Raw genomic sequence first — 16,958 nt, 5'->3', positions numbered from 1 at the left:
ATTTTTTTTTTAATAAAGGTATTATCCCAAACTAAGATGGTTCCCTTCTGGGAGTAATTCTGGTGCCAGATGTTAAGATAATGATTACTTTTACCTCATTATTATTAAATACACATCAAAATGATAACACTGTAACAATTATCTCGATTTATTTACTTTTACCATTTTTCTCAGAATCTCAGAATGAAACTGACATCTTTAAATCCTTGCCCCCGTCATGTTTACTTTTTTACTTTATTTTTATGGTCTGGAAATTGTATTAGGTATGTTCATTGTGTGTGTTTCTGGAAGGTCCATTTGTAGCCTCAGCCTGGTTGGGAAGGCAGGACCAGTAGGTGAGGAGCGATGGGGTGGGGTTAGTGGATATGCAGGGCCAAGGTAAATTTGAGGGTTGAATTTTTGTAAACTTTGTAAAAAGTGCATTTCACAATCTATTCTAATAACCTTTTGTCCTCTTCCTTCTTTCCAGGGTTTGCTCATTGGCTAACTATTGTCATATTAGTTTGGAATGTGTAAAATTCAGTTTCTGCAAGAATGTCATCCTGGATGTGGTTAAAAAACTTTGTAAAAACTGTCGACGGTAAGAGAATGTTGATTTTGCCCACTTGTGTCTCTTTCAGTCCCAAATGCCATTATGAAGTGAAGAGGAAATGTGATATTAGCTGTGCATTGGTTTGTGCTTTATAAATCCTCGTGGTTGTTTCCATTTTATTAACAGAGTTCTAGCAATCATTAAATATTTCCCAGAAAATAGCTTCTGGTAACTTTATTTAAGACTAGGGCTTCCCTGGTGGCGCAGTGGTTGGGAGTCCGCCTGCCGATGCAGGGTCTGGAAGGATCCCACATGCCGTGGAGCGGCTGGGCCCGTGAGCCATGCCGCTGGGCCTGTGCGTCCAGAGACTGTGCTCCGCAACGGGGGAGACCACAGCGGTGAGAGGCCCGTGTACCGCAAAGGAAAAAAAAAGAAAGACTAAACCAAGGTGACTCATAGCAGACCGCTGTGGCTTCCCCTCCCTTGGTCCTAGCTCCCACTTGCCTCCTTCCTGGGCTGCTCAGGTTATATGGGGCATGTAGGCTTGGCTGCTGCCCTGGAGGAACCCAGTGGCTAGGATTGGGTTGGGCTCAGTAAATTTTGTAAACAAACAAATAAATGTACCTAGGCCCTGAAAACAAAACAAAACAAAACAAAAAAGACGAAACCAAGCTTTTACGACATCTCAAATGTACTTTGGAATTCATAGAAAAGTTCAGAAAAAATATTTGGAAAACTTAAATGAAATACCTTTCAGTTATTTTGGCCTCTGTCCTTGGAACACCATTTACGAGAATTATACAAGCTAAGGAAATAAAAAGATTTCAGGAGTCACCAGAGTTGAAGCTACCATTTCAAGTGTTCCATATTTCAAGAATTCTTTTATTAGTCCTAGTCTACTCTCTGAAATCTGAGCTCTTTGGTTTTTTTTTGTTGTTGTTGTACGCGGGCCTCTCACTGTTGTGGCCTCTCCCGTTGCGGAGCACAGGCTCCAGACGCGCAGGCTCAGCAGCCATGGCTCACGGGCCTCGCCGCTCTGCGGCTTGTGGGATCTTCCCGGACCAGGGCACGAACCCGTGTCCCCTGCATCGGCAGGCGGACTCTCAACCACTGCGCCACCAGGGAAGCCCAATCCATGTTTCTTGATGACTCCTCAGTGAAGGGGCTTATTGAAAGGACAAAGCAGGTCAAAGAATATAAGAATTTCGAATTGAGTGCAAAGGTCAGTGTGAGTTAAGGAAGGAAGTTGCAAGAGCAGTCTTCAAGAAAGCATTTCTGGCAAAGCAGTTAAAAATATTAACATCTATTTTGAAAAATACAGATATTTATTAATTGCTAACAGAATGATAATAATATTTCAAAGATTCAGTTTAATAAGTATATCTGAAAAGCTTTAAAGGCATTACCGAGGTAATAAGTGGGATTACCGAGGCCACTTTTTACTTTATATGGAAAAATCAGTCTTTAGAATAAACAGGAAAGCACATAAACCCAAAATCAATAACAATTTTTTTTGCACTAATAATAAAATTCATTCCAATGTATTAGTTATCTACTTGTACAGAACTATATTCACTTAGCAATTAGATTGCTACGGCCAGGGCTTATTAATAGAATGCCTCTCATAATTTACTAGTTAAATTTACAGATGGCGAATATCAGTGGCATTTACAGCTTGACGGATCCTGTGAGTGTTGACCTTATTTATTGTACTATTCAAGAAGAAACAGTTCTTCGGATGTTTAGCATTTAGCTTTCTGTTTAAGAACATCAGCTTGAAGAAATATGTCAGTCAAATCCTCTATTTTTATGACACTGAAAACAAAGTAATAAGCAATAGAGAGGATTCAGAATGAGAATAAATGGAATAGAGTCATTGCTAAAAGAAATGGAAATAAATTAAAAAGTCTAAAAAGTGGAGGGAACTGATGTGATAAAGTAAAAATAACCCAAATGCATTTTCACAAGCTTTGAGAATCACCAAAGGGAACATATACATAAGTCATAGGACAAAGTGAGGGTCTCTTGAAAATAAGATGAGGTTTTTTTAAAAAAAGGATAAAAATGGATGAATTTTAAAGATCTTATACCCATTAAGCAGCCAGTATTAAGGAAACAACAGTACTGTTGAAATTAAGATCAAAGGGTAACATACATCTGCACATATAATTTCCATAAGATTTGTTTAAAAGCTACCTCAGTCCTTGTTTAAATATTGCTGCCTGTCAAGGATTTTGGTTATTAATTTTCTCAGGTTTTGGAGACAAGAACTGTGAAAAATTATTTGGATTTGAGGATCTGGAAGATCTATGTGATTCCTAATGTGCATTACCTAGTTGGATCTTAATGTTGGACGGGCATGCATTAAAGAAAGCCAGTAAAATCAGAGAACGGGGGTCTTCTGGTAAATCTTGTATATACAGAAGTTTACCAATTTTCCGGAATCGGAAAAGAATAAAATACACATAACGTTAACCAATTTGGAATCCTACCCCTACTTTCCTTTCCCCTTTCTGTCCAGTTAGCTCCCTACGCTCCTGCCAGCTCTTGATTGACCCCGAGTAAACACTGTTTACGCCGAAGAGCCTACTGCCTCACTCCCAGCTCCGGCCGGGCCCCCCAACTCCAAGAGCCCTAAACCCAGGCTCCAGAGCTCTGCACGGGAAGCACAGCCGGGATCCCGGAGGCGTGGGAACCGGAGCTGGGCGCTCCTTCTCCCAGGCTGGTCAGAGCCAGGCCCCGCCGGGAAGGCGCGTGCGGCCGCGCCGGGGTCTCAGTCGCGGGCGGGCATTTTTGCGCGGGGTCAGGGGCGCGCTGGCACCGCTCCAGGGCTGGCAGAACGCGAAGCCGCGTCGGAGCGCGCCATTACGACTCACCCAGGCGCCTCGCCCCGCCCGGAGGTTCCCGCCAGTGGCCAAACCAGCTCGAGTCGCCGAACTTGCTGCGGCTCCCGGGGGCAGCAGGTGGCTCCGGACTCCCCGCTGTCGCCACAGCCGGGGCGGACCGCGTGCCCCGTCGCGCCGCGGAGCCCTTTCGGTTGGCCCCACCAGGCGGGACGGAGGCGGACGGGGACCTGGAGGAGCTGACCGGGCTGCGCTCCGTCTTCGTCGCCTGCGAACCGCTCAGGGCAGCTGGAGCGCAAGAAGTTCAGCACGCTGTGGGCGGAGCTGCGCGTGCTCTCGGCCGACGCCGAGGCCGGCTCCGGAGGCTGGAAGCCGACCGCGACTGCGCCTCACCTTCCAGGAGTTTGCTCTCGGCTTCCGCTGGGCCGGCCGCGGGGGACGGCGCCTTGTCTGGGGGCTGCAAGAACCAGGCGGGGTCCGACCCCGGGGACAGCGAGGAGGACATGGGCGACAAGGACGCGGCGGCAGCTCTGGCCGCCTCCTGGGACGCGGCGAGCCCTGGCTAGGCTTGGCAGGACTTCCAGGCACGACTCTGGGACGAGGCCAAGTTCATCCCCAGGTGCGTGTGTAGTTTGGAGGGCGGGAGGTGGTGGTGGTGTTTCCTGTCCTCCAAGGGGCGCTGCCATCTCTCCTTCTTACACTGTGGAGTGTGCAGCCCGCCTAGTCTCTCTCTCAGTTCCTTTTTCTCCATTCACCGACTCGCTTTAACTTCCCCAAGACGAGATGCCCTAGCGTTAAGGAAAGGGAATGCGTTCAGAGTCAGAGTTTGGGGAGAAAGTTTTACTTGCTCGTATCTGAGCCCTGCAAAGGGCACTTTGTTAGTTATACAGGCCAAAGTGAAATCCGCAGCGTCCGGAGAATCTTCCCAGACACTGATTTAGGAGCGCTCCCACTTCTCAACGACTTGATTACGGCACCTTGTACTCCAGGCCTCCTGGATGCCCCTGAGCGGCACCTGAGCCGTGACCCGGGCTGTTAGCCAGTTTGGCTTTCGCTATAGCAGTTTTTGTACTCCCTGTTTTCCTGCTACTACATAGAAAACAAGACATTGTTGTGCATTTATATTGCTGCACACAAATATTCATGGATGCCTACTACTTCACAAGCTCATTTGTTTGATTTTCAGAATTAAACAGGGTCGTAGACTTTCTTATCTCTGGTTGATGGAGAAATTGATGAAGAAATGTATGCGCACGCACACGTTGAGCATTTGACTGAGGCAAGGGCATAACAGGAATTCATCTCTCTCCTCTAATCAGAGCTGAAGCTTTTCAGAGTTTTCTCAGTTCCATTTGTAGTGATAGCGAGTGTCATTTGTGGACTGATTCACGTTGATAAATTAACTGAGAACCCCGCATTCTTAGAAACAGAAACACAAGGGTCCAGCCGGCACTGGAACCACAATGGGTTTGTGCATGGGCATGGGTTGTGCCACAGTAGCCAGACCAGGGACAGACCCAGGGTGGGTGCATCTAGTGTAGCAGGGGTCAGTGTGATTGGTGACCTGCCAGACAGGGCTAGGGTGGGATTCGTTCAGGTGCCAAAATTGGACCCATGCTGTCGGCTGTTTCATGTGATTTGCACCTTTTCTACACACACAGTGTTGAAGAGGACTCTTTCGTTGAATAATTTAGAAGCAAAAAATTTAATGGAGAAGGAACCAAAACTACCCATGTGTGACCTGTATATGGGTGTCAAAATGGTTTACTTCAGCATGTCTGTACAACTATAAAGATGATGGCTAAAATAGAGAGGAAAAGAGCAACAGTTGAACACCAATCCCACTTCACTAGATTTTTTAAAACACATAGCTACAAGTACACGGAGGCATGGTTTCAGCATTGGTCAGCGTTTCCTTGACATTTCCCTTTCTTGGGTTCCACTTTAGGGCTTTTCCCTCTGATCATCTTCTTTTGTAATAGTGCAGTTGCTTCATAAACCCACTTTACCTACATGATGTGGTGCTTTGCAAGATTAGAACGGAAGAGAGGAGAGGTGGACGCAAAGAGAAATAAACACAGAGAGTGATCTGGAGACACAGAGGGAGAGGGACAGGGTGAGAGGGGGCAGAAGACGAGCAGACGGATGGAGAGACACTGACTGATTGATTAGATAGTGCCTCAGTTTCCCTTCTCTTCCCACTCAATGAGAACGGCCCCGAGGCAGCTTGAGATGCGAGAGTTAAATCAGCTCTTCTCTGGTTGATCTCAGCTCTAGAGTATCTTCCAAATGTGAGCATCTGGGTGCTTTGGACTGTGTTTGTAGTGTTTGAAGATAAATATATTTTTTTAACTCATATGGCCAGTAATATCTTGTGCTCCCCAAGGAGATAAAGATTTGTTTCAGCCTTGAGGCATGATGGTGGGTTGAGCCTCGGTCCTGGAAGAGTGTTTTTTTTTTTTTTTTTTTTTTTTAAAATACTGTATTTATTTATTTATTTAAAAAATGTATTTATTTTTATTTTTTTATTTTTGACTGCATTGCATCTTCGTTGCGGCACTCGGGCTTTCTCTAGTTGTGGCAAGAGGGAGCTAATCTTCGTTGTGATGCACGGGCTTCTCCTTGTGGTGGCTTCTCATTGTTGTGGCTTCTGTTGTTGCGGAGCACAGGCTCTAGAGCACAGGCTCAGTAGCTGTGGCATGCGGGCTCAGTAGTTGTGGCTCGTGGGCTCTAGAGTGCAGGCTCAGTAGTTGTGCTGCTCCGTGGCATGTGGGATCTTCACGGACCAGGGCTTGAACCCCTGTTCCCTGCATTGGCAGGCGGATTCTTAACCACTGCTCCACCGAGTGTTTTTGACTGTGTGTAATGCTTTCCTTTGGCACTGGCTTTGGGGCCTATCAGTGTGCTAGCCACAGGCTTTCCAGAGATTCTCTGCCTTTTATGCATTCAGAACTGGAGATATATAGAGACAGATGCATAAAGATCTATCCATCTATCTATCTATATCTTTATCTGTATCTCGCTCTGTATATCTTTATTTTCTAATTGTTGCTGGCTTGTTGCTTTTTGTTTTTTCCCTTCAATATATCCTCTGTCACAATTATGTGTGTCATTACTGCTGAGTGGGAGAAGCTTACCTGTCTGTGAAAACCACAGCCTACCTTGAACCTTCCAAACCTTGTGCCTGGGCCTGGCAGGAATCTGTGTGTGGCTTAGTTTTTCTGAGCTCTGCTTGCTGGTGGTGACCCCTTCTGGTTCTGATATTTGAGTTTCATCTCAAGATAGTAATTTCTTTTTGACCTCCTGGCCCCAGAAAGGTATTCTGGCTTTCCCATCCTTAGAGGACTACCAGTGTTGGCCATTGGGACAGTGGCCTGCTCTGACCCTCAGATCTCACTGTTTGTTACGAGCTTTGCTGTCAGATTTTGATGAGAGCTTGTTTACTCTGCCTTATGGTGTGGACAAAAAGAGAAAGGCTTAGGGGCTTCCCTGGTGGCGCAGTGGTTGAGAGTCCGCCTGCCGATGCAGGGGACACGGGTTCGTGCCCCAGTCCGAGAAGATCCCACATGCCACGGAGCGGCTGGGCCCGTGAGCCATGGCCGCTGAGCCTGCGCGTCCGGAGCCTGTGCTCCGCAATGGGAGAGGCCACAACAGTGAGAGGCCCGCATACCGCAAAAAAAAAAAAAAAAAAAAAAAAAAAGAGAAAGGCTGAAGATGAGGTATCATTGGAAGACTATGCTCTAAGAGCGCAGACTCTTCTCTGGCTTGTCTTTTAACCTGAAGTTTTCGTTTACTCCTATCCTGAATCACTGTTCAAATTCACAGTTATACTACTCCTGTCACTTTGAGCATGTAAACATCTTTACTTGTTTCTCAGTTTCTTCCCAGGTTACATGATCTTATTTCATTTGTAAAATGGAAGTAGTTGAAACAGGCTAATGTGCTGTGAATGGAAGCTTAGAGGCTGACGGCGGAGAGAGCTTTTAGATGATGGGAAAGGTTAGGATGCTGTAGTGATTCAGATGTCTGCTTTCTTCTCCTAAGAGGGTATATACAATATACCTTCTTGCTTCATGTGTAGCTTGGTAAAGCTTAGGTAGGGCCTGACTGCGGTATATTGTTGGAAGGAAGAAATGGGAAGAGATTATTTATCATGGTACTCAGGCTTCTCCTATCTGACTATTAGTCTCATACCATGTTGTAAAATGGGAAGTAAACACTATTTCCCAGAAGAAAGTTGTAATGGTGGTATGACACATATGATTTCATTGAAATTAGTTCCTCAAAAAAAGTTTCACGGGACTTCCCTGGTGGTCCAGTGGTTAAGACTCCGTGCTTCCAATGCAGGGGGCAGGGTTCGATTCCTGGTTGGGGAACTAAGATCCGACATGCCACACGGCCCGGCCAAAAATTTAAAAAACAAACAAACAAACAAGAAAAACAGTTTCATTGCTTCAACTGGTAAGTGTTTGGGGTCTTCCAAATTATAATTGCTTTTGTCAGAGTAATTATAAAAAGAGGAAAGTGAATTTTAAACCTTAAGGCCTTCGTTTGTATGTCTTATAAAGATATATAGATGCAGTAGCTCAGACATGTTTCTTTAATTCCCTCAGTGTTCATGTGCCTGCCAGTGTCCCAGGCACTAGAGTGACCCTGACCTTCAAGAAGCTTATTGTTTCACCTTTTAAAATACCTAGGAGTAGGGCTTCCCTGGTGGCGCGGTGGTTGAGAGTCCGCCTGCCAATGCAGGGGACACGGCTTCGTGCCCCGGTCCGGGAGGATCCCACGTGCCGTGGAGCGGCTGGGCCCGTGAGCCATGGCTGCTGGGCCTCCGCGTCTGGAGCCTGTGCTCCGCAACAGGAGAGGCCACAACAGTGAGAGGCCCACGTACCGCAAAAAACAACAACAAAAACAACAAAAAAAACCTAGGAGTTTCTAACACCTGAAGGACCTGGGATGCAGTATAATAAATGGAAAAATACCTCTGGTCACATCCTCAGACTATCGACATTTCATGTCAAGAATGTTTCTCAAAAAAAAAAAAAAAAAAAGAATGTTTCTCCTATCAGGGGCCCTTTGGGTCTTGTATGCTTGGGAGTCTTAGAAGACTAAACATTTTTGTGTTCATTTTATGTTATCATTATATGATAATATAACACAAATTATTTGGAGCACATCTGCAATCACCTGGATGACCGCTGCATGACAGATTTGGCTACAGCACTTCAAACCCTGCCTCTTTGTTTCAGACTGGTTACGCGGCACCCACAGCACCACTTGTCATGGGCGGATGAGGAGGGCACGGCAGTGGGCTTCGTGTGAGTGATGTGTCCGCGTAAAATGAACTGATTGACAGCGTAGAGTGTTGGAGTCTCTGTGTTCTCAATGGAAAAGTGATGGGGAATGGGGTTTGATCTTGTAAATGTAACTCAAGAGTGCAGCACACAAGCTGCCAGTGCCTACTGACATTAGCTGTGGGGATGTAGTTTCAGTGGAAGTGCATCCCTTGTTGGATTAAATGAATGTTGTGAATTATCATTCCATTGATTTTCAAACGTGTGTTGGGCACATTAATGTTTTGGAACTATAAGTATAATCAGTTTATATCTGTTTATGTTTGTTCATAGTTCGTAACATGATACAGACAATATTTACGTCAACTCTGCAATCCATAGGAGATATTTTCTTTAATAAGGTCTACATGTTAGTCAAGTGTGAGAAATACTGTTCTAAAGGGACTTGAACTCCTCAAGAACTCTAAAAGATTGAAAACATTAGTTTCTCCATTTTTCATTGCTTATTGATCTTGTCCATCATTTAAATTGAGGGCAAAAATATTGTGGAAGAAGTTCATCTTAAATTGGTCCCAGTCTTAAGGATCATGTTTGTCATTTGCCCACAGAAGAAACTCTTCTTGCTTTTTTCCTATGTCATTCATTTTAATTACTTCATTTAAAAAAGATTTTTTTTTGTATCCACATGTGCCTGGGACTGTGCTAGGAACTGGGTGCTTAAAAATCATATCCAGTCAAAAATCCAAGTTTCTTGGCCAGCTGCTCTCTCTCCAGAGGCACCAGTGAGTGTAATGAATGGGAAGAATCATGAGGTGGATGGTCTGGGTCCAGGTCTCACTGGGGGTCGGAAATCAAGCACACCTACTAAATTCAGGAAGTTTTTTTCTCTCTTCAGTAGAGACGTTATCTCCACTTATCTTGTGTGGTGATGATACAGTTTCAACAAGAGAGATTCTAGGTCCTGGTCAGATTGTCTTCAGGTTCCCATCTTCACCATCCCGTGGGCTGTGACTGATGTCATGGAGAGGGGCTCACAAACTCAGAGGCCTCCGCGGCCAGGCAGGTAACACTGACCCGATAGAATGGAGTTGGGGCCCAGTAGCAGCCTCTGCTTTATCTGCTGGGGGGACTGACAGATGCTGACAGGCAGGATGTAGGCCCAGTGTTGCCGGCAATGCCAGCTTATAAAGGAGGGTGAAACATCCGGCTTTTAAGTAGAAATTTCTAATTTTGCATACTCCGTGAGGTGGGAAAGATACCATTTCCAGTTTGCAACCCCTGTTTCCTACCTGTGAATATGCCCTGGTAAATTCAAGTGTCAGTTGTGATCCTGCTTTGAAGATCCGTGAACATGTGGTTCCATGGTGCCCTTAGACCTTTAATCATGTTACTTCTTCCCCTTTCAAGTTTGTGGGATCATATTTTGACCCAAAACTAGTCTATCTTTACTCTCTTTTTTGCTCTTAGATATTCTTGTCATTTCAGAGTTACCTTGTTCAGGCTCAACAGGTGGTGCTGTACAATATTTTCTACCTCCAGGTTATGCTGCCCTGATAGGTGTGTCCTTGGGGGAGGAGGGCTGAGCTCTGAAAGCACTGAGATATCCAGAACACCTCTTCCCCTGATGTCTTTCCTTCTCTTCATTTGAAGCTGGAAGTACTTGTCTGTCACAGTTTTAAGACAGGTAAAAAATCAATTGGAATGGAATGATTTCTGATCAAAAATAAGGGAATTTAGTGATGAGAGGTCATATTTTCTGGTACCACAATGGTGTTTCCTTTCATTGCTGGAATATTTTGTCCTTCAGGCAAAAAAATTTTTGAGGAGATGAAAAGATGCTCAACATCACTAATCATCAGAGGAATGCAGATCAAAACCACAGTGAAATATTGCCTCATACCTGTTATGATGGCTGTTATTAAAAGCAGAGAAGGTAATAAGTGCTAGTTAGAATGTGGAGAAATTGGGAACCTGTACACTGTTGGTGGGAATGTAAAGTGGTGCAGCCACTATGGAAAACAGTATGCAGGTTCCTCCAAAAAATTGAAAATAGAACTACCATATGATCCAGCAATCCCACTTCTGCATGTATATCCAAAAGGATTGAAATCAGGATCTTGAAGAGATATCTGCACTCCCATGATCATTGCAACACTATTCACAATAGCTAAGAGTTGGAAACAGCTGAAGTGTCCATTGACAGATGAATGAATAAAGAAAATGGGGTGTATACATACAGTGGAATATCACTCAGCTTTAAAAAAAAGAAGGAACTTCTGCAGTATGTGACAGCATGGGTGAACCTTGAGGACATTATGCTAAGTGAAATAAACCAGTCACAGAAGGACCAATAATGTATAATTCCACTTCCATGAGGTATCAAAATAGCCAACTCTTAGAAAGTAGAATGGTGGTTGGCAGGGGTTGGGGGATTGGGAAATGAAGAGTCGCTGCCTGTTCCGTGGGTTAGAGAGTTTCAGTCGTTCAACATGAACAAGCTCTAGAGATCTGCTCTGCAACAGTGTGCATGTAGGTGACAGTACTGCACACTTACCAGTTTGTCAAGAAGGTAGATTTCACGTTATATGTTTCTTAACCACAAGAAAAGAAAAACTATGGAAATATCAAATTTCTTTTTTATAGAGATAAGAAATTTGGATAGCTACAAAAGCTCTGTGTCTTGTAATTTTTGTCAGCCCCAAATACAGGCTCCATCAAGAGTTTCCCCTTGGGCTTCCCTGGTGGCGCAGTGGTTGAGAGTCCGCCTGCCGATGCAGGAGACACGGGTTCGTGCCCCGGTTCGGGAGGATCCCACATGCCGCGGAGCGGCTGGGCCCGTGAGCCATGGCCGCTGAGCCTGCGCGTCTGGAGCCTGTGCTCCACAACGGGAGAGGCCACAACAGTGAGAGGCCCACGTAAAGCAAAAAAAAAAAAAAAAAAAAAAAGAGTTTCCCCTTAAATGTCCTCATACCTGTCCTTTTCAGGTGACCAGGCAGAAACACTCCAGATAAAGAGATTCTGAGAGCTCCATCCCCACCCCCCGCCACCGCCCCACACTGATGGCAACCACTCTCTTCAATTTCATTTTTTTTAATTTCAATTTTAAAAAATTTTGGGGGGACATTCTGGGGAATGTTCAGCCATGATACCCACTTGTGATCATTTACAACTACACAGTTATGGAGCATGCTCAAGTGGCCATTTTGTCATAATGGTATCTCTGACCTAGAGTGTTTTTGTTTGTTTGTTTGTTTTAATGTCTGGCTAGAAAACAAAACAGTGCAAGTGAGTTATTCATTTTGAAACCTGAATGCAGTGGTGAAAGTCTCCCCTGCTGTGAGCCACCTGTGGCTGCCTGGTCCCGAGGTGGAGGGTCAGGGGGGTTGAGGCAGCATGTGCTGGCTTGTTGCCCATCTCCTTAGGCGTGGTGGCCGCACAGTTCATCCCCTGATGTGACACAGTCACGCTGTAATTCTTGCTCCTATAGAGCAGAGTTACAGTCTGCTCTGGCTGAGGCAGAAGAATGTCTGAGGAGTCAACTGACATTTGCTTAGCAAATCCGTGTTTTAGGACATTTGTATGTCATGTTTTCTGACAGACATGCCGTAAACTAGTGTCAGTCTTGGTGATGCAAATACTTTTTGTTTTCCTCCTTGGGGATCTGTCGGCATAGCCTGTACTTCAGTCTGGCAGATATGAGTAGCTTGGGGATGTTAATGAATGAATAATAGCTCATGCATTTCTGCTCTAACGTAGTATGTGCATTCCAGAAAAGACTAATGTTCTGCAAACACACACAAGACATATAAAAACAAAAGTAGGAATGGGGCCGACCTCTCCATATCTGTACAGCTTTGCAGCCAGAATACTCAAAAACAGTAACAATCCTAATAAGATATTAGCCCAATAAAAAAAAACCCCACGTTACGTTCTTAATAGACAGAGACATGCAGCAGTCCAGAATATCAGTCCAGGATAAACTGTGGATGTTCTAAACAGTGAAAATATAGGATTTTGCAGTTTATTTATTTATTTTTTTACGGTGAAGGTAACTTGATGGATGGAGGTATATGGGTTGTGGCTACCAAGTTACGGGAACAAGGACAAAATGAACAAACACAAAGCATGTGGAATGTCTGTGCCAGCAGGAAGTCCCCGGGGAGTGGGCACTGTGCCTAGCACTGGGTTCACTTGCAGCTGGCTGCCTTCAGTGGCGGTAATAGGCTTGCGTTTGGTGGCTGTTACTTGGGCGCAGAGCGCTGACATGCTGGGAAATGCAACTTCCACTTCTGCATCTCTCACCTACTGACCTAGGGGACGAGCTAATTGAGGCTCTAGGAACATGCACTCTGTCTGAGCAGTCCTAGTCTTGAGTACAAATTCATGGGAGGCTAAAGGAAGGCACTGAGCCAGAAATGAGCGTTAGATTGATTCCATGTGTACAGATCTGGAGGTTTTATATTGGTCTAAAAAGATAATGTATTGCCTCTCTCCTAAAAGATTACAGTGAATAAGCTGTCTTTGGACTAATAAAATCTGTCCACAGAAGTCCTCTGATCTATTAGACAGGCTGTTACAATCCTAATGAGCCCTGTGAGAATTAAAATGTTATATTATGTGAGCATTTGGGCCCTTAAAAAGTGACCTATTCTGCTGAATGATATTTAAAATTAAAGTTCTCATTCAGCAGCTGAATAAGAATTCAGTTCTTCTTGAGTTCAATTTATTCAACCAAGTAAGCTGAATAATCTTACTCAACTCTTTTAAGCAGTGCTAACATTTATTCACTGTGAAGCTGGTGTATTTGTTTATGTGATTAACTCCAATGAAAGTACAATGACATAACCCATTATGTTAGTTGGGGTTCTCCAGAGAAACAGAACCAGTAAGATGTGTGTGTGTGTGTGTGTGTGTGTGTGTTTGTGTGTGTGTGTGTGTGTGAGCGTGTATAGAGGCGGGGGCTGGGGGTGGATTTATTTTAAGGAATTAGCTCACACAATTGTGGAGGCTAGTAAGTCTGAAATCTGCAGGCTGGGCGGGTAGGCTGGAGACTCAGGGAAGGCAGTGGGCTGGCAAAATTCCCTCTTTCTTGGGGATGATAAGTTTTCATTTAAAGGTCTTCAACTCACTGGAAGAGGCCTGCTCACATTATGGAGGGTAATCTGCTTTATTAATCTCATGTACAAAAGACCTTCACAGCACCGTCCAGACACGTACAACCAAATACGTAAGCACTGCAGCCTAGCCAAGTTGACACATAAAATTAACCATTGCAGCTATTAAATAAAATGTTTTACATATACTCTGTTTTCGAGATTCCCTATGTTACGGGAATATTTTGGAAAGATCAGAGAGCATTTCTTTCTTTCTTTTTTTATTTTATTGCTTCCATCTTATAAAATACACACCAGAAAAATTTTGAATATTTATTTGAATCTGGGAAAAATCCCTATACATATGTTATATTCCCCTTGTACCCCTTCCAAATGCCGAAACACTTCAAAACCACATACCAAGTTTCTGGGGAGGCTTTAAAGTTATTAACATTTTTCTATCTGCCAGGAAAAGGCTTGCCCTATCTGTGTTCATGGCTCTGAGATGCCCTGGGAGAAGAGGGCTTACTCACCCTGGTGTCTACCTCTCCATTCTCACCCTACAACCTCACTCTTCATGAAAATATTCGTAACAGCAAATTGAGCCCCTCATGGAAGAGACATCTTGGATTTAAGCAGCCTCTCAGCCATCTGGCAAGTCACACCAGCACTTTACATTGCTGCACTTTCCCAGGCAAACTAACTGCTTGCTTGCTCACTTCCTTTCTTTCTTTCCCTTCTTCTCCCTCCCTCCCTCCCTCCCGTAAGTGCTATGGGAAAGGCACTATGCTAACAAGTCCAAAGGTGAAGTTTTCTTGAGAAACAGAGCAAAACTCCCTAGAGTAGGAGCAGGTTTTTACTTTACTGTCCCCAACTACTAGTTTTTGTCCCTGAGTTGGTAGAGCTAATAGGGATGCAATTTGAGAGGCATTGGGAAGCCAGGAATGTTCCACCAGATATGGGCCCTAAAACTTCCATGCTCATATTCCCGGGATGAGGCATTCCTCAGCACCCAGGAGCTTGGCAGGCACTAGTTTTAAATCACGTCTTTTCTCAGGCTCTGCAGCTCGAGGCCTCACTCAAGCAGCATTGGCCACACCTGGGAGTTTTTCTAGAAATGCAGGCTCTAGGTCCCACCACAGACCTACTGAGGCATCTGCATTTTAACGGGATCCCTGGGAGATTTGTGTGTGTATTAAACTCTGCTGAGGAAATGAGAAACGGGGAGGGCATGGTGTGTGACCATGCTTGGTGGGGGGGGGAGTTGCTTTTCAAAAGATAGAAAAGCCCCAGAAAGAATGTGGAACTGAGGGAGGAAAGATAAACATCATGTGCTTCAAATTTTGCCTGTGGTTGCCTCTGGTTACTTGAAATCTGAATTGTGAAGTGTTCATGATTGGATTTACCACGAAGATAAGAAATTTATACTTCATCAAGTATATTGTGTAATATTTTGTGAATGTGTTCTTCAGAGACAAATACACATACAGAAAAGGGCACAGAGCTTGGTGTACAGCTTGCTGAATCTTTCCAGATGGAATGCTCGCATATTCAGCATCCAGATCAGGAAACAGCATGTTACTTAGAAGCTCTTGTGCTCCCTTCCAACCAATCCCTACAGCCCCTCCCTGACCCCCAGGCATGATCTCTTGCCTGTTCTTTTCCTTACTATACACGGGTTTGGCTTCTCGCACTCACCGTTATGCTTGTGAGCTTGTTGTTGTAGATCTGTCATTTCCACTGCTGTAGAGTATTCACTGTGTGAAGATATCACAATTCATTTATCTGTTTTACTATTAATGGCCATTTGGGTACTTTCTACTTTGTGGCTGTCATGTAGAGTGCTGCCATGGGCAGTCTGTCACATGTCTTTTGGTAAGCATATGGAGCCACCCAATGCCTTGCTTTTAATAACTGTTTGCAAAATAACTTCAGCTTTCCTTGCTAACTCAGGGTCATCATTATGAAGCCAAGTTTCATCCTGGACTGTAGTATAGTGATATCCTCAGGATTTGGGGGATGGTAGTTCAGCTTGGCTTTTTGAGTTCCTATGTGCGTTTTCTGCTTTTGCTGTCAGGCTGCCAGGTTACAATTTACTATTGTTGGTTCTCTCTTCCTTCCTTTCTGAGAACCTTCGTTTGCTGAAGACTCAGAAAGCAAAATGATCAGATATACTAGAATTGAGTTTTAAACCCCCTTGAATGTAGTCCTGTGCCAAGGAGGGGTGTCTCACAGGGTGCTGTTCATCCTTTCCTGACTTTCAATCTTCTTTTGGATTCCTCGTGGTGCCAGATATGTGAGTTTCAGATGACTGGAGTGCTGCCATCATTTTGAAATTGGTATTTTTTGCAGTTTTATTCCTTTTCTGTTTTTATGTATATTTTAACTCCTTTCCCCCTTTTGTTCATTTTGAACGTTCCCCAAAGCAGACACTGTAAATCTAAATTATCTTTGTAGAAATTATGTCATTTAGAAAGGTAAACACAAAACATGGATTTATAATATTATGAATACATGTGAGAAGTAGGCATCTAGCCAAGAGTGGACATAGTCTTATGCTGATATGAAGCCATAAGCAAGATATGGGCTTGCACCTGTGTCTTGGGCTCCCAGCCCAATGGTTGGTCATTGAGATTATCTTTAATGCTCTTTTTTTTCTGAGTCTTGGGAAAATGCTACAAAACTGTATATGGAGGTAAACAGATACTACTGCTTTGTGGGTTCTCCTTGTCCACTCAAGCAGATTATTATAATAACTTTATTATGGCTCCTTCTTTAGTACCACTTGCATTTAAAGAAACCATTCAGCATTTATTTCTGTTTTGTTTAGTAGCTTTTAAGCCAGTTGTACTGCCCAAAAGGGATGTTATCCACACAGGTGAGAGAGGGTAGCTCATACCTCAGGGAACCAGAACTGGAAACCAGTGAAGTTTTGGGATGAAAAATGTAAATTGAGATAAATGTAAATACACAGCTCACTGAAATTGCTTTTTCCTTATCTGATGAACCAGTGAGTTAAGTGGTAACTCAATTAAGAGAAGACTGACTTTTTTTTTTGTTATTAATTAATTAATTTATGTATTTGGTTGCGGCGGGTCTTGGTTGTGTCATGCAAACTCTTAGTTGCGGCATGCATGTGGGATCTAGTTCCCTGACCAGGGATCAAACCTGGGCTCTCTGCATTGGAAGCGTGGAG

General features: G+C 44.1%; 1 pseudogene across 1 annotated transcript in view; it reads left to right on the top strand.

Annotated features, from left to right (window-relative positions):
• Nucleotides 1–345: 345 nt before the first annotated feature.
• LOC309801726 (ras and EF-hand domain-containing protein-like) overlaps nucleotides 346–16,958 on the top strand; it is a 52,529-nt pseudogene continuing 35,916 nt past the window's right edge. The window contains exons 1-3 of the transcript in view: nucleotides 346–350; nucleotides 470–580; nucleotides 3,254–3,994. The product of the transcript in view is annotated as a ras and EF-hand domain-containing protein-like (transcript). The remainder of the gene's footprint in view (nucleotides 351–469; nucleotides 581–3,253; nucleotides 3,995–16,958) is intronic.

The sequence above is a fragment of the Mesoplodon mirus genome (assembly GCF_964341445.2).
Source record: "Mesoplodon mirus genome assembly, chromosome: 1".
In the NCBI taxonomy this organism is placed as follows: Eukaryota; Metazoa; Chordata; class Mammalia; order Artiodactyla; family Ziphiidae; genus Mesoplodon; species Mesoplodon mirus.
Note: the sequence above shows the minus strand (reverse complement) of the source record. Positions and strands in the feature narration are given on the sequence as shown.